This window comes from Arachis ipaensis, chromosome B06, assembly GCF_000816755.2.
Source record: "Arachis ipaensis cultivar K30076 chromosome B06, Araip1.1, whole genome shotgun sequence".
Taxonomy (NCBI): domain Eukaryota; kingdom Viridiplantae; phylum Streptophyta; class Magnoliopsida; order Fabales; family Fabaceae; genus Arachis; species Arachis ipaensis.
The window spans coordinates 50,489,559-50,508,275 of record NC_029790.2 but is presented as its reverse complement, the minus strand read 5'-3'; the positions used below and the strand labels follow the sequence as shown (position 1 = coordinate 50,508,275).

The 18,717-nt window shown below is 41.8% G+C and overlaps 1 long non-coding RNA gene across 1 annotated transcript in view; it reads left to right on the top strand.

Annotated features, from left to right (window-relative positions):
• Window positions 18,376–18,717, top strand: part of LOC110263984 — a 1,150-nt gene continuing 808 nt past the window's right edge. The window contains exon 1 of the long non-coding RNA XR_002349709.1: window positions 18,376–18,691. This is a non-coding gene — a long non-coding RNA (uncharacterized LOC110263984). The remainder of the gene's footprint in view (window positions 18,692–18,717) is intronic.

Sequence of the window (18,717 nt, the reverse complement as noted above, 5' to 3'; positions counted from 1 at the left end):
TCTTTGCATGGAAGGCTGCAGACATGCCAGGCATAGACCCTAAGTTAATGTGCCATAAGCTAGCAGTCTACCCGGGATCTCGGCCAGTACAACAGAGACGTAGAAAGCTCAGACCAGAACGATCCCAAGCTGTGGAAGAGCAAGTACAAGCTCTACTGGAGGTAGGATTCATAAGAGAAGTCAAGTACCCACTATGGCTAGCTAACGTCGTCTTGGTGAAAAAATCAAATGGGAAATGGCGGATGTGCACCGACTACACTAATCTCAACAAAGCCTGCCCAAAAGATCCTTATCCACTCCCAAGCATCGACGCTCTAGTGGATGCCTCCTCCGGATATAAATACCTCTCGTTTATGGATGCATATTCGGGATACAATCAAATCCCGATGTATCCACCCGACCAAGAAAAAACTTCATTCTTAACCCCAAAAGCAAACTACTACTACGTCGTCATGCCTTTTGGACATAAAAACGTGGGAGCTACTTATCAGAGATTAATGAATAAAGTCTTTACGAATCACATCAGAAAAATCATGGAAGTCTATGTGGACGACATGTTAATAAAGACACAAAGTGAAAAGACATTACTGTCCGACCTCACCCAAGTATTCGACACTATAAGAAAGCATGGCATGTGACTTAATCCCGCAAAATGCACCTTCGCAGTAGAGGCTGGCAAATTCTTGGGTTTTATGCTCACACAAAGAGGAATCGAGGCAAATCCGGATAAATGCTGGGACATACTCGACATGAAGTGCCTGACTTGTGTCAAAAAAGTACAACAACTCAATGGAAGGTTAGCAGCCTTGTCCAGATTTCTAGCGGAATCAGCAATAAGATCTCTCCTCTTCTATGCTACTCTAAGGAAAGGAAAGTGGTTTGAATGGACAACAGAATGCGAACAAGCCTTCCAAGATTTCAAAGATTCCTAGGACAGCCACCTATCCTAACTCGGCCTCAGGAAGGAGAACCAATTATATTATACCTCGTAGTAGAAAGTCGGGCAGTAGCCTCAGCACTAGTCCGAGAAGACGACAGTGGGCAACAACCTGTATATTTCATCAGCAAAGCATTATAAGGATCCGAGCTGAACTACCAAAAAATAGAAAAATTCGCCTATGCTCTCATACTAACATCTCGATGACTTCATCCATACTTCCAAACTCACACTATTAGGGTTCGGACCAACCAACCCATAAAAGGGATTTTGCAGAAAACAGACTTAGCAGGCAGAATCTTGCAATGGGCAGTCGAGTTGTCCGAATTCGACCTTCAATATGAAGCTCGGACAGCCATCAAATCGCAATATCTGGCCGACTTCATTCCAGAATTTACAGACACCCCAAAAATTCCTACAGAATAGAATCTTTACGTAGACAGTTCCTCAAATAAAACTGGAAGCGGCGCGGGTGTGATAATTGAAAGCGACCAGGGAACCCAAATCAAACTTTCCCTCAAATTTGGGTTCCCTGCCTCAAACAACCAAGTGGAATATGAGGCGCTACTAGCTGGTTTGAAGCTGGCTAGGGAGGTTGGAGCTCAAAAGCTTATCTTCTTCAGCGACTCACAAGTAGTCACTTCACAAATAGCAGGGAGCTACCAAGCCAAAGATCCCACCATGAAAAGTACCTGGATAAAACCAGGGAACAGCTTGGATAACTCGCGGAATATGAGGTCTGCCACATACCCCGAGAATAGAATACCCGAGCTGATGCACTCTCAAAATTAGCCAGCACCAAACCAGGGGGCAACAATAGAAGCCTCATCCAAGAAATGCTGCAGAACCCGTCAATCTCAGAAGAAGAAAATGTCCTAGCCATAACAGGTCAGGATCAAGGATGGATGACTCCCATAATTAACTACCTCAAAACAAAAACACTCCCCACAGATGAAAAGGAGGCAAAGAGGTTAAAACGGGAAGCACAATACTACACTATCATAAACAATACCCTATACAAAAGAGGAATTTCAATACCATTGTTAAAATGTGTGCCGACTTCCAATACAAAGGAAGTTTTAGAAGAAGTACACAGCGGCATCTGTAGCAATCATCTCGGAGCACAGGCACTTACCAAAAAAGTACTACGGGCAGGATTTTATTGGCCAACTTTACAAAAGGAAGCCACAGAGTTCGTAAAGACATGTCCACCATGTCAGAAACACGCCAACTTTCACATCGCCCCGCCAGAGGAACTCATCAGCGTAACCTCACCTTGGCCTTTCGCAAAATGGGGACTCGACCTTCTCGGACCCTTCCCCCAGGGATCAGGACAAGTCAAATTCCTCAAAATAGGGGTAGACTATTTCACAAAGTGGATCGAGGCAGAACCCTTAGCTAATGCCACTGCTCAAAGAAGTCAAAAATTCCTATATAGAAATATTGTGACAAGATTTGGGGTTCCATACTCCATCACCATAGACAATGGCACCCAATTCACAGATGCAGGCTTCAAAAAGTTGGTGGCCGATCTGAACATAAAATACCAATTCACTTCCGTGGAACATCCCCAGGCCAATGGACAAGCCGAAGCTGCCAACAAAGTCAAATTGGCTGGGCTAAAATAAAGGTTATAGGAGGCAAAGGGAGCTTGGGCCGACGAGCTCCCACAAGTCCTATGGGCATATCGAATAACACCACATTCCACCACAAAGGAATCACCTTTCCGACTAGCCAATGGAACGGAAGCAATGATCCCGGTGGAGGTCGAAGAAGGGTCGCCTAGAGTGATTCACTATAATGAAGAAGCCAACTCCCAACTTCAAAGGGAAGAACTCGATCTACTTCCGAAAATCTGAGAAAGAGCTTGGATCAGGGAATAGGCATTGAAACGTCGAATGGCTTCAAGATATAATCAAAAGGTAGTGCCACAAGGTTTTGCTGAGAACGACCTCATCCTAATCTGAAATGATATTGGAACAACTCGACCTGGAGAAGGAAATCTGGCAGCAAACTGGAAAGGACCCTACCGAGTCATAGAAGTACTTGGAAAGGGCTACTACAGACTGTCCGAACTCGAAGGGAGAGAGCTTCTTAGGTCATGGCACGCCTGCAACCTAAGAAGGTACTATAGTTAAAGGTAATAGAGATCTTAGGTGCACTCTTTTCCCTGAAAAGGTTTTTTAACGAGGTGCCAAGCCAAGATCTACAAATTGCCCGACTTAGAGGGATAAAACTCCCGCATGTATATATCTGCATTTTCTTTTGAATAAAGTTTTTTAGATTTTCTATAAATCCTCAAGAAGCATTAGTCTGAAACGCTAAAAAATTCATCGCCCGATTATAAAGCTACAGGATCAGTAGAAAGTGAAGATCAAATTCACTATCCGACCATAATAAATACCAAAGAAGATGAAAACCAAATTCATCAAAAGGTCGACCAAACAAGGATCAAACCTAACTTCGACAAAATCGGCAAAGATGAAAAAGCGACAAAAATAGAATAATGCAAGAAGTTATCGAAAGTGATCCATAGAAAGGACCTGATAAGGTCTTAATAAAATGGGTTGCTAAAAATAACTTAAAAGACAGGCCGACATAAAGAAGTCGGACCAGTCGACCACAATAACCAAAGTTATAAAAAGTCCATCCCTGGAAAGAGGCCTGTCCAGCCCTAAAAAAGAGGATTACTAGAAATAACTTAGAAGAGACCGACATGATGAAGTTGGCCTCCCTCAAACAAGTTATAAAAAGTAATCCCTAAAAGAGGCCTAACAAAGGTCCAAAAAGAGGATTACTAGAAATAACTTAGAAGAGACCGACATGATGAAGTCGGCCTCCCACAAACAAGTTATAAAGAGTCAATCCCTGGAAAGATACCTGACAAAGGTCCAAAAAGAGGATTACTAGAAATAACTTAGAAGAGACTGACATGATGAAGTCGGCTTCCCACAAACAAGTTACAAAAAGTAATCCCTAAAAGAGACCTGACAAAAGGTCCAAAGAGAGGATTACTAGAAATAACTTATAAGAGACCGACATGATGAAGTCGGCCTCCCACAAACAAGTTATAAAAAGCAATCCCTAAAAGAGACCTGACAAAAGGTCCAAAAAGAGGATTACTAGAAATAACTTAGAAGGGACCAACGCAAAGAAGTCGGCCCAAAAAACCAAACGTTATAAAAAGTGATCCCTAAATAGAGACTTAACAAAAGTCCAAACAAAACGGATCACTAGAAATAACTTCAGGCCGAAGTGAGGAAGTCGACATAAAAGTTGGAGCCAAATCAAGCCACAAGTATGAAAATACAAAGGCAATCCAAAGAGGTCGGACAATAAGGCTCCAACACTCCCAAAAAACCTAAAAGGTACCAGACAGATGCAGACAAACATGTCATAAAAAGCACAAGATATAATAATAACAAACTCAAGAGGCTACCAATATCAGCCCCAAGAGCTTGAAAACTACTTTGTTTTTCAAAATAAAGTTGCTAAACAAGAAACTAAGAAAGTAGCAAAAAGTCAGAACTACCATTTAGAAAATATAAAAAGTTCAAAAGCCCACAAGTCGGGCTATCTACACAAAAATCCAGAATAATCATTGAGGATCCGAAGACTTCTCAGCAGCATCAACACGAGGTGAAGGAGGACGAGTCTGAAGAGGCACTGCATCCACTGTCCCATTATCTCGGTTCAAGATTTGACAATCAGGTTCTGACTCGGGAAGACCAACCTCAGCTGAAGGAGCTAAAGAAGTTGGCACAACAGAGGCTTTGGCGGCAGGCACTGAAGGAGGGTCGACGTCATCATCAATAGGGTCATCAGGAACAATTTTACCATCTTTTACGATGTTGTCCAAGCTGAAGAGAGTAAGGTCGAGCTCGGGTGCAAGAACCCGAACCTGCTCCTTCAAGTTCTCATAAGCAGCATTTACGCTGCCTACAAGGTGACCCTGGGGCTCGGCATAATCAGCTCGGGCAGACTCCAAATCATCCCTGAGACGCATCATTTCCCTGTAGGTCGTGACATAGCCCTCATTGTGCTTCAATGCCGTGTCTTCAGCCAACCTCACAGAAGCCACCAAGGCAATAGAACTAGCCTTTTCGCCCTCCAACTCCTTCTCCAGCTTGGTCACTTTCACTCCGAGCTCCTCTTTTAAACCTTTCATCCGGTCGAACTCCAACTTAGCCTCCTCCATAAAGGCTTTTGTAGCATGAATGGGAAGATCTTGGGCAGTCCGATATAAAGCCACCCCCATGTGTGCCATCTTGACGCTGCTCCGAGTAATAAAGTCCAAATGGCGAAGAAGAGAAACATCATCAGTAGGGATGGTACCATAAGGACCAATTTGCTGGTCAACAAACTCGACAGCGTCAAAGTCAGGGGCATCAAGGTTAAAGGGCTCAGCTGTTTTTTGCTTTTTCGGAGGAGGAGCGCCGGTAGGAGAAGAGGTAGCAGTAGAAGCCCGAGAAGGATCAACCAAGCGAACCCGAAGAGTAGGGATCATCCTCCTCGGTCCAGGAGAGCTCGGAACAGATGGCTTCGACAGAACCTGAGAGGACCCCTCCCCAGCCACCTTGGCCGAGATGTTTTGAGCCGCCGTAGCTTTCCTCGCCTTCTTGAAGGTCTTCATGGAGTCATTATTTTTAATCATCTCTACAAACAAACATCACAGCGAGAAACCAAGTTATGAATCAAGAAAAGAAAAGAAATAAACTCGACAAAATACGCAAAAAACAAAAGAGAAATCGACCACTACCCAGCTCAGCTCGGAGGAGAGAGGGATTTCCTAAAAATTTCTTTGTATCAAGATGGGGAGGCTGTCCCTAGTTTTCTTCCAGCACAGTCACAAAGGCTTGCTCAGCCTCATCTAACATCTTCCACGTATATTTAGGCACCACTACATTCTTTTGCCATTCTAAAGGAAAGGCAGGCTCGTCATTCTCATCCAGAAAAAAGGGCCGAGCTCCTTCAACAACTCAGACCCTGAAAAAGTAATTCTTAAAGTCGTGAAAAGATTCATCAAACATGGAAAAAACCTTCTTTCCCTGGGATGCTCGGAAAGAAACCCAGGCGGCTTTCTTCTTAACCACCCCAGGCTTTGTCAAAACAAAGAGATAAAAGAAGAGGGATTGCGAAGCAGGGATACCTAGTTTGTGACACAGCAACTGAAAGATTTTTATAAAACCCCAGGAGTTGGGGTGAAGCTGGGATGGAGCTATGTTAAAAGACCACAATAGGTTGGTCTCAAAGGGGGTAAAAGGAAGAGTAATATTCATTTGACTACAAAAGAAGTCATATGCATAGAAAAAGGGGCGTTCTCCAACAAATCGGGTAGAAAAATAAACCCTTTCTTCAGAATTGGGAGATACAAGCTCATAATTCTTTTCATCACTACCATTACTACAAATCCTATGAAATTGCCTAAGTTGGTGACAAAACTCGGAGTCAACCAACGAAACACATAGAAGAACCATAGAATCCACCCAATCAGCCATGCCCTCAGGGACTTGGGAAGATGTCTCAACAATATTTTTGCGATAAGACATGAGGTCAACTAGTCCTACAACAAGAAAGAAGAAAATAGATTACTAACCAAAACATCTCGGGCAAAGTCAAAATCAACTCATAGCAGAGCATGACTCGAGCATACAAACAAGTAAAAGGAAAATCCCAAGACAAGGTCTAGGGGCATCCTTTGGAGGCAGTGACATAGTAAGGACTCTTAAAAAAATCTACAAGACTAACATCCCAAAAAAACTCTCAGCAAAGAAAAGCCCTTTTCCAAAAGGCAATATCCCGAGAAGAAAGAGAAAAAGTCAAAATAAAGTCATCAAAGGAGCAACGAAAATAGCAATTCAATCATAAAGCAAGCAAACAAAACACGCCAAGTGGAGGACATCAAAGACGCAACCTTTTTTCAAAAGAATCAAATGAAGCCATTACCCCAGAAAGCTACAAAATCAAATAAAAAGGCAGCAAAACATGCAAAGCCCTAAAAAATCTTAATCATCAGGAGAAATGCCAGAAACATGCATCACATCAACAATTGAGCAAAATGACGCGAAAAGGTTCAAACTTTACAGTATGCATTCAAACAAAAAATCAAAGCTTTACCAAAGAACCGAAGGCAAAGCGACGAAAGAAGTAAAGAAGAAGAAAGTAGAACCAACCTGGAAAAAGGAGAAAGCTTCAAAGAAGTTGAAGACGGAAAATAGAATCTGGAATCGCCTTTCAAAACAAAAGAAAGCACCAACAGCGTCGCAAAGGAACTACAAAACAGAAAGACAGAGAGAAAAAGGAGGGGAAGTTACAGAGAAAAGGAAAACCATTTTTTGTGTGAAATTCAAAATAAAACTGCCAAGAGAAACCGAGCATTAAAAATCAATTAATGAGGGTATTAAACCCTCTCACATTCCCAAGGCTAGAGCGCTAATGCAAAAGCGCGCGCTTTCAGAAGAAATGAAAAGGAAAGACGTTCCGCATTCAAAAAAGAAGAAGACTCTACAAAGAGGAAGTCGACAGATGCTCGAGTTCGGCTTCACCAGAGAAGGATCGAAGTACCAAAACTAAGACTCGACCTCCAAAAGAAAGACCGAGCTCGAGCAGGGGCACTGTTCATACCTTGGGTCGAGCTGTCCGACCCGGGATGTTTAGCGACAGAACGACCGACCTCTTTAGGTCAGACTATCCGACCTCTTCTCAAAGAGCTCGGCCAAATCACCAGGAAAGCCCAAAAAAAGGGCCCAAAGGAGGAACACGACCAAAATCCAAAGCTAGCCTAAGCTTATAGAGATAAGGGCGGTTCCCTTGAAAATAAGATGACCTCACTCACAGATAAGATAAGATAACTAACTTATCTTATCTAAAAAGGTCACTCTACACCATTATAAATATACTGGAGCACCCAGGTATAACTCATACTCTGATTCTACTAAAAACCTGCTTAATACCCTTGCTAACTTAAGTATCGGAGTCCCTTGCAGGTACCACCACCCTCCGGTGACAAATGATCAGCAGCATAGCCAGTCCAACAAGTCGGACACCACAGCTCCGGCCGCCATCCTCCAGCCGGACACGTCATCTCCGACCAGAACAGAAGATCTCGTCCGAGATCGACCTACAGTTTCAGGTAACCCTCGGAATAATACTAGAGCTGGAACTATTTGATGTATAGGGAATTGACTTTATGGGACCCTTCCCAACCTCCTACTCAAATAGTTACATATTGGTGGCTGTTGATTATGTCTCAAGATGGGTAGAAGCCATAGCCACTGCGACAAATTACAATAAAGTTGTGATAAGCTTCTTGAGAAGGAACATCTTCAGCAGATTTGGAGTTCCTAGAGCCCTCATTAGTGATGGAGGGACACACTTCTGCAACAAATAACATGAGACACTCCTTCTCAGGTATGGAGTCAAGCACAAAGTGACAACTCCGTACCATCCACAGACTAACGGGCAAGCTGAGATCTCAAACAGAGAACTAAAAAGAATTCTTGAAAAAACTGTTGGAAGCTCAAGGAAGGATTGGTCTAAGAAGCTGGATGATGCATTATGGACCTACAGGACAGCCGACAAGACACCCATTGGGATGTCCCCATACCAACTGGTATATGGCAAGGCTTGTCACTTACCAGTTGAGCTTGAGCATAGAGCATTTTGGGCTCTAAAAATGCTAAATTATGATGAGCAAGCTGCTGGAGAAAGAAGAATAATGCAACTCAATGAGCTGGAGGAATTTATAAATCAAGCATATGAGAATGCAAAAATCTACAAAGAGAACACAAAAAGGTGGCATGATCAAAAGATAGCAAGAAGGGAGGTCACTGAAGGACAAAAGGTGCTTCTGTACAACTCAAGACTCAAGTTCTTCCCTGGAAAACTTAAGTCTCAATGGTCAGGACCCTTCACCATACTCAAGGTGTTTCCCTATGGTCATGTAGAGCTCATGGAGGACAAAACTCAGAGAACTTTCACTGTCAATGGCCATAGACTCAAACACTACTTGGGAGGCTCTTTAGAGGAGCAGAGAGTGAGCTACAAGCTCAACTAAAGATGGAGAAGTGTCAAGCTAGTGACAATAAAGAAGCGCTAGTTGGGAGGCACCCCAACACTTTATCCTTTTAATTTATTGTTTTTCTTAGAAGTAGTTTAAAATTCATTGCTTTAGATAGTTTAAGTTTCAGTTTCACACTTGTGTTGCATTACCATTTAGAATTAGATTGCAAGTGGTAGGTAAGGAAGTTTAAATATCAGTTTTGGTGGTTAGGACACCCTGACATTCTTGTGTCTCTTTTATTCCGGAATTGCAACTTGATGAATGCATTTACTAATGATGAGTAAGTGGGTTGAAAACTAGCTAAAAGGCTAAGTTTGGTGTGGCCACTCACCCACTTAATCTAGGCTTACAACCATTTTGATAACTTGATTTTGAAGAGTAAGCCCAGAGATTAAGTTTGGTGTGGCCACCACCATACAGGGATCACCTAGCAAGCCCAATTCTACTCAATTTGAAAGCATTTAATATTTTGGCAAGAGCATGATCGTGGTTTAATGTGTTCAGAAGAGGTTAGAAACAAAAGATAATGAAAAGATTTGAGTTATTCCATCCTTATGAACATATTAATTGCACAATGATGAAACCAATTTATTAAGATGCAATAGGATTAAGTTTGGTGTCCCAAAGGACACCCATCAGTTGCAATCCCACTCACCCACGATAAGAAGGAATGTGAAAGATTCTTTTATCATTACTAACGGGTTTCAGTTTCATTTTCAGGAGAAAAGATGGGACCCACATGGTGAATAACTCATAAAGCAAAGAAGTCAAAGTGTACTTACACTTTGGAACTCAACACATGCAGGAGGCACAGTGAGATAAGGGTTGGCGCCTCTTCCCACGCTAGGCGTCACTCCCCAAGTGGGAAAACATTGAATCCTTTTTATTTTCCACCATTCAAATCACACCCTTCACCCCTTATAAAAGCCTCACCTTCCCAACTCTTCTCCCACTTCAAACCCCTAATCACACACAAAAAAGAATCCAAACACCTTTTTTCTTCTTTTCTCTTTTCGCCTTCCACTACCTCTTTTCCCCTACTTCTTTTCCCTTTTCTTGATTGGGACAATCAAGTCCTAAGTTTGGTGTTGGAGCAAAACAAGGTTTTGCTTGCTCTCCCTCTTACAACCTTAAACACACTCTCTTAACCTAATGGTACCACCAAAAAGCTCAGCCTCAAATAAAAGAAAAATCAAGGAACCAACCTCTGGATCCTCAAGCTCATCTTTCAATGAATACAAGTTTCTCTCCGCATTCAACCACAATCAATTCTATGGTTGGGTGAGTGAGAGGGAAATCATTCCAGAGGTTGGGTTCCAATTAGGGAGGAACGAGCATCTTGAGCTCAACATTGAAATTAACAGCAGGGGCTGGACACTCCTATGCAACCTACCAACGAAGGTAGTAGAGAGCTTGGTGAGGGAGTTTTATGCCAATGCTGTGCCTCAGCCAGGACAATGTTATGGCTACATTAGCTACGTGAGGGGGAAGTCCATTGACTATAGTCCATCCAGCATAGAGAGGATGCCAATGGTTAAGAGGACAAGCTCCACCCAGAGCTATAAAGAAAGAATGAACCAACAAGACCCTGGGTTTAATGAAATCCTGAACGAGATTTGCGTGCTAAATGTGCAATGGATAAATGACCAGGATGGGATACCCAACCAATTGAGAAGAAGGGATCTAAGCCCCCAAGCTAGAGGGTAGCTGGAATTTGTGAGGAGGTCCTTAATCCTCATATCCAACACTTCAGAGGTGACCAAGGAGAGAGCTGTGCTCATTTACAGCATCGTGAAAGGTGAGAATGTCAATGTGGGGGAGCTAATTGCCAATAACATCAACAAAGTGCTGAAAAGCACCAGTGACAACACAAGGTTGGTATTCCCCAGCATCATACAGAGGTTATGTGATGAAGCTGGAGTTGAAAAGATCATTGATGAGGTGCTAGTAAAGTAAGACAAATTCATAACTGCCAAGAAGATGGCCAAAGTAGTGGCTGTTCACCTACTTCAGAGGCCCAGAAAACAAAGAGCTCATGCTCATGAGCCACAACAACAATAAGAAGAAGAAGAGGTAGAAGAGCAACCACACTTTCTAGCACTTCAACCACTACCACACTACCAATACCAACAATTTTCTAAAGGATTCAACTGGGAACAACTGCAAGGAGATGTACACCAAATGAAGGGATACCTACACTACCTGAGAGAAGATGTCAACCAATTCAAAGACTATCAACAAAAGCAATGGGACCAAGTCAATGAGAACATCCAACAACTCCAAGGGAGTTGGGAGCACATGAGGAAGGAGCAGCAAGAATAGTTTGACTGGAGAAGGTGCGAAGTGCACTTGACAAAATAGTAGAGCAAGGCAAATGGCAACAGAGGAACCTTGCTGAATTCATGCATCTCTATGATGGCAGAACTATCCCCAAGAGGCAATATGACATCAACATACAAGCGAAGCTGAATCACTTGTGTAATGCCATGGCCGCTCTAAACTTAGGATACCCAACATTCATGCAAGGAATGGAGGAGCTGAGTGCAAGACAAGAGGAAATTCTAGCCAAACATAAGGAGAATGAAAGAAATTTTATGAGAAGGCTAGGATTTTGGAAGTCCAAAGATGCTAAGGCACAAGAAGGATCTTCTAAGCAATATGAAGGTGACTCCTCCCCTTCCAAGAAGAAGGACAAAGGAAAGGGGCCAATGAACTGAAGACTTAAGCTACTCAAGGTTGTTAAGTCCCATGGTTGACACTCTCTAATTTCTGAAATTATGTTTAAGCTTTTGTTTGGTTTACTTTCTGTCAAGAATAAATAGTCATGATAGGGTAGTTTATGTTTTCTACTTAATTTTATTTCATGCTTAAAGTCCTTTATGAGTTCTTTAAACTACAAGAAAGAAAATGCAATGTATTTCAAGTCTTCCTTTTCAACATAAATAAAGTAGAGCTTGTCTCCATAAGAGTTGCTGAGAGCTATGCAAAAACAAGAGTAAGAGAAACCAAGGCCAAGAGAGATCATTTAACAAACAAAGAAACAAGAAACTAAGTGTAGAACCTTGAATGAACAAAAAAAAAAAGAAGAGAAAATGAGTCATGGAAAGCAACTAGTCTTAGAAGGTATAACAAGAAAAGGTTAAGGGGTGCTCCTTGAATATCCATAGAACCAAGAATTAAGTAGTAAGCAACAAAGACCCAAGGCTCTAAGCATCAACTACTAGGATGGGAAAGAAACATTAAAAAGCTCAAAAAGAGTTAAAGATCCTAGTAGATACTTGTGGTAAAGATGTGTCAAGAAGAGACCTGGGCAAGTAAATTCTTAGGGGTGCTTCAACACCTAGTACACTAAAACCAACTGGTTTGGGAGTGCTAATTGAAAGCTTAACTAAAAGGTTGTCTTGAGACAGAACACTTAGAGTCGTGGTCAAGAAAGCACAAACCAAAAAGAAAGAGAAACAACTCTTACTACATCAAGGTGACAATCAATAGAAAGGACCCCTGAAGCTTATTCTTGAAAGAACCCTCGAAGATCTAAGAGTTCTTTATGACATTAAAACATTCATACATGTGTTGAACACTTAGTTCTACCCAAAGTCATGTTGCATTCATTCAAGGCTAAGTTCTCAATTTATAAAAGGCCTACTCACATTGACTTGCTTGGGATAAGCGAAACTTAAGTTTGGTGTTGCGGTGACTTGCATCATCTATCCTTCTTTCTTGCATAAAGAGGACCATAAAAGAGCATAAATCTCATTTGATCATTGCAATTCATGCATTATTTGATGAATATTATGGTACAATGCTTTGAGATGAGTCGTGCTGAATTTCAGGTGAAAAAGACATCAAAAAATGGGAAGAAAGCAACAAAGAAGCTGGGCGTGTGAAACTGGCATGCCACTTGGAGCAAACGCCACAAAAAATGCACTGGCGTAGCACGCCAGGAGCTAGGCGTGGCATGCCAGTACTGAAATCCAGAAGGGAGTCTCAAGGATTCACATGGGCATGGCATGCAAGGGACTGGGCGTGGCACGCTAATACAAAGTTCCAAAGAGCAACAATGGAGGACACTAAAGGGGCGTGGCACGCCAGGTTGGGCGTGGCACGCCTAACCCATCACCTACTTTTGGCGTGCCACTTGAGCTAAGGGGCGTGGCATGCCAACTCATCACTCTAGAAGGAACCATCACTATGGCGTGCCACTTGGTATCGAAGGTGTGGCACGCCAGCTCCAAAAAAGTCACTTGGGCGTGCCACTTGAGGAACCAGGCGTGGCACAGTAGTACAAAATCCTAGAGAAGGGGCTGAAGGCCAATGAAGTCTGGGCGTGCCACTTGAGGTCGAAGGCGTGGCACGCCAGGCTCTCAGTTTTACTTAGGCATGCCACTTGAGCGACCAGGCATGGCACGCCAATGCAAAAAGAGACCAAAGCAAGGGCTGGGCATGCCACTTGGTATCGAAGGCGTTGCACGCCAGTCCAAGAATCTTACTATGGCATGCCACTTGAATGCTGGACGTGGCACGCCAGCTTTTGAAACCAAGGCAAGATCATGGGCGTGGCATGTTAGCCTTTAGACATGGCACGTTGGTACAAGTTTCCAGAGAGGATGAAGGAGGCCAAACACATGGGCGTGCCACTTGGTGTCGAGGGCGTGGCACACCATCCACTATTCCTCACTTGGTTGTGCCACTTAAACCCCAAGCGTGGCATGCCAGTGTCATCTAGGAAGCAAAAGCCATTGGGGCGTGCCACTTGAGTTCGTGGTGTGGCACACCAAATAGAAGCATTACTTGCCTACAAAGGGCGTGGTATGCCAGACCTTAGGCGTGCCACGCTAGTTCAACTTTTCAGAGAGCTTGATCAAGCGTGCAGCAAGGGCGTGGCACGCCAGACCCTGGGCGTCCCACGCTAGTTCAAGTCTCCAGAGGCAAGAAGAAGAGGAAAAAGGCTACGGTGTGCCACTTAAGCTCGAAGGCGTGGCATGCCAAGAAAGTTATTGAAGACGAGCGTGCCACTTGAGGGACTGGGCGTGGCACACCAAGCCAGAATTGGAGGAGCACGTGACATGCCACTGAAGCGCCAGCCACACGCCAGCTGGGAAGTCATGCTTATTGAGTTTCGTTTCCCTCCAAATTGTAATTTTCCTTTTTCACTTTTGTAATTCTTTTATTTTGAGAGCTATGAATAGTATAAAAGCCCCCAAGAAGTACTGAAGAGGGGGTTAAGCAGTTAGAGAGATTAGTTTTAGATTCACTTTTACACTTCATCATCTTCTTTACTTTTGAGTACTTTTCTTTGAGCTATGAGTAGGTAAATTCCCTCTCATTGAGAGAGGGAGCCCTGTTGTACTTGATGGATTGATGATAGTGAAATTCTTCTTCTCTTCATCTTCTCTTTGATTTTCTAGAAGGAATTTTGTTTTTATACTTAGTGTTCAATTATCTTGGGAAAGAGATTGAATGCAAAATGGGTTTCATGGGAACCTTGGGAAAGGAAACATGAAACTATGCTTGAAATCCCTTCTCAGACTTGAGTAGGATCTGGGTTTTGGTGTTTGGATATGGTGACATATAATCCTCACTCTATTTGGACCTATAATGATGTGTGGTATAATCAGGGACAAAGCATATCTCTCTTCATGAACAATTAGACTAAAGAATTGGCTATTGATCAAGATCTGAGAGATTTAGTCACTAAGGGATTGGGGCTGAATTAATCATGACTGCCAAGAGGTCAATGAGTTACATGATTGAAGAGGATATAAGCTGAAATTGATCCAAAGAGACAACATCTTATGATCACAATGAATTTTCCCATTCTTATCTACCACTTTCTTTATACCTTGCTTTTACATTCTGTAATTCCCCATTCCCATTTACAATTAAGTCATTTATGATTTTGCACTCTACATTCTGCCATTTCCATTTCTGCACCTTATTGCTTTCCTTTACATTTTAGCCATTTACATTTCTTCAAGTTATAATTCTGCAATCACAATCTATCTGTTCCGCTTGACTAATTCATCAATTGATTAAAACTGCTCAAATTTGCCAATCTCTATGGATACGATCCCACTCCACTATGGGTTATTACTTAACGATAATTTGGTGCGCTTGCCAAAAGAACTGATTCACCATTTTTGAATGGGGTGTGAATTGGACTCATCACCCGTCCTTGCAGGTCGGACAATTTGTAGTAGCCATTTTCTAGGACTTCAACAATTTTGTAGGGTCCCTTCCAATTTGCATCTAGCTTCCCTTCGCCCAACTTCTGAACTCCGATGTCATTTTGGATCAGTATGATGTCGTTCGTGGCAAAGCTTCCTTTGACCACCTTCTGATTGTACTTAGGGTCATTCTTTGCTTTATTGCTTGCTCCTTGATATGAGCTCTCTCTCGAACTTCTGGGAGGAAGTCAAGTTTTTCTTTTTGTGCTCGGGTATTAGCCCCTTCATTGTAGAATATAACTCTAGGTAACTCTTTAACAATTTCTATGCAGATCATGGCTTCCATTGCATAAGCAAGCCGAAAAAGTGACTCCCCGATATGTCCATAAGACTTTGAAGAGCTCATCTGGCCATGCTCCCTTTGTGTCTTGTAATCGGCACTTCAACCCAATCAATATGACTTTGTTTGCGGTTTCAGCTTGTTCATGATCACGGGAAATCTGTCTCTCAATAAATTGCCTTCGGCAAGTATACCGAATTATCGTCAAGTAAAAACTCACAGTAGAGTGAGGTCGAATCCCACAGGGATTGATTAGCTGAGCAACTTTAATCAGAGGAATGGTCTAGTTGAACTAAACAGAATGGAGTTGAGATTTGTGGAAATATAAATGGCGGGAAACGTAAATAGCAAGAAATATAAATGACGGGAAATTAATAATAGAATGTAAATAAAGGAAATTAAATAATAAAAAGTAGATTGCAAAAAAGTAAATTGCAGGGAATTAAATGGGAATGGGGTGGTGAACATCAAAGTAAATAATAGAATATAGAGAATGGGAAGGTAAGAGTGGGGAAGTTCATTGGGTTTAGGAGATGTTGCATTCTCCGGATCAAGTTCATTTTCATCTCTTCCTCAATCCCTGCAACTCATTGATCTCTTGGCAATCTTAGGTGATTGAATCCCAATTCCTTGGCAATTTAATCTCTCTATGCTTGAACAATTGCCCAATTTCTTGATCTAATTGCTCATGGGAAGAGATGAAGTGCGATCAGTGATTATACCACATATTATTCTATATCAAAGTATCAGGAGGATTATATGTCACTATATCCGTCCAACCCCTAATCTACTCCAACATGAGAAAGCATTTCTAGCATGATTTCCTCATTCCTTTTCCAAGGTTCCTAGGAAATCCAAGTATGAACAATTTTTCTTCCAAGACAATTGCTCAATTGGATGAAGATCGAAAGCTTTCAAGCAAATCAAAGAGAATGAATAGAAGAATAATAAGAACGATGATTGATCCACTAAATTAAAACAGAGCTCCCTCCCCCAATGAAGTGGGGTTTAGTGGATCATAGCTCTGGGAATGGAAAATGGAAATGTAAAGTGCATTGAAAGTAAATTGAGCACAGAAAAAATTAAATTGTGAGTGTTTACAATCCTGGATCCCCTAGGTTTCAATCCTCTTTCTAGTTCAAAACTACTCCTATATATACTACTTCTCTGCTCCTCAGTTAAGTCTACAAGTATCTGAATGTGGGCCCTTGGCCTTAGTTGAAGCAGTTACCAAACTCATTGGGCTTTGCTCAACTTGCTGGAAGAGTTTAAGTTAGGCAGTAGTCACGTTAGTCAGACCGTTAGTGTGAGTAACGTCATGTGTAAAGTCTTGGCTCAAAGACGTTAGTGACACCAACATGGTCACTAACGTCCCCAACCTCCCTTGAATCACGTTACCCCTGTCGTTAGTGGTACTCACGTGGCCACTAAGGGCACCACTTTTGCCTTAAGCCCACGTTAATGCTCATGTTAGTGGCATTAACGTGGCTACTAACGTGGCCTTCCTTGTCCTTGCTTCTTCCTTCGATCACGTTAATGGTGTCAACTTCACCATTAACATCCTAAGCTCCCTTCTTCCACGTTAATGCCCACGTTAGTTGCATTAACTTAGCCACTAACGATTCTCATATTCTTCTTTGCCACGTTAGTGCCCACGTTACTGGCACTAACATGGCCACTAACGTGGTTTTCCTCTCCTGAATTTGCCTTTGAATCACGTTAATGGCACCAACATTGCCACTAACAGTGCTTATTTTTCTTTTCTCTACGTTAGTGCCCATGTTAGTGGCACTAACGTGGCTACTAATGTGGCTGTTCTCTACCTCTTCTTATCTGAAATCAATCAAACAAATTGCATCAAAGTCTTGCTCTAATCATAAGATAATACATCATTCATTACATCCTTTAGTCTTTTGCATTATTCTCATGAAATGTTTAGAATTCACAATGTTTGATTGAATCAAGACATGAATGCATAACTCATCCAAATGTTTGCTTATTCCCTAAGAAAATGCATGAAACTAACCTAAAACATACTCAAAACGGATTGTGAAACTAGCCAAGATGCCCTGGCATCAAAACACCAAACTTAAATCTTGCTTGTCCTCAAGAAAGTGATAGAACATAAGAAAGATGAATGAGAATACAAAGAGATATAAGTCCTTATTGAGAGAATTCAAAACCTTGGTTCGTGGAGTTTCATGCATGACAACTTAGGTTCATGTTCTTGCTAGTTTCTAGGCCATTATAGGCTCTTAAATACTCACTCTATTGCCTTCTATGAGACTCTTATTCTTGATCCTTAATTTGGCTTTGTTCTTGTTTTCTTTTTCTCTTTAGAAGCTTATTAATTTATTTAGCTAAGTGCTCTATGTTAAGGCAACTCTTCATGATAAGCTTTTAGCCAACACTCCCAAACCAGTTGGTTCAAGGTGCTAGGTGTTAAAACAACCTTGAGGACTTACTTACTCAAGCCTCTCCTCAACACATACACACCACAAGCACATGGTTTGTTATTCATTCCTGAGACCTTGGTGGCCAGCACCTCTTCGGGTTACTAAATATTTTGTGACAAAGTTGCTCTTGATAGTGGACTTTTAGTTGATAATCCCGGGTTAGTTAACCTAAGTTATCAAGTGATAAAGCACTCCTCAAAACCTAATCATCCAAGCATATCCTTGCACAAAAATACCACAGACACATATCTCAGGGTTCAAACTATTGGTGCCAAGGTTGTCAAACTCGCGAGTCTAGGTAAACTCGTGGAGCTGACCTAGACTCGACTCGTAGACTCGTACGAGTTTACCTGTTATACATTTTAAAAAAATATATATATCATGTATAATATATATATATATTTACTCAGATATAGACATTTAAACCTAACAATTTCAACATCAAAACACATAATAAATTAACCTAATACTAAAATTACAAGTTACAACAAGTACTTTGGATCACACATTTAAATCCTTCACAAGTATTTATCTAGTTCAACATAAAACACACAATTACACAATCAAAGGTTTATAAGACATAACCAAAACACAAAAGAAAACAACAAAGCAACAATTAAATTTCTAATAAACTCTAAAACTCAAATCCTCCAATATCTTCATCTTCCATGGCATCAACATCATCATCTTCACCATCTTCATCAGAAACATCATTTCTTTCAGCCTCAGGTTCAACACGGCCAACAAGCCAACAA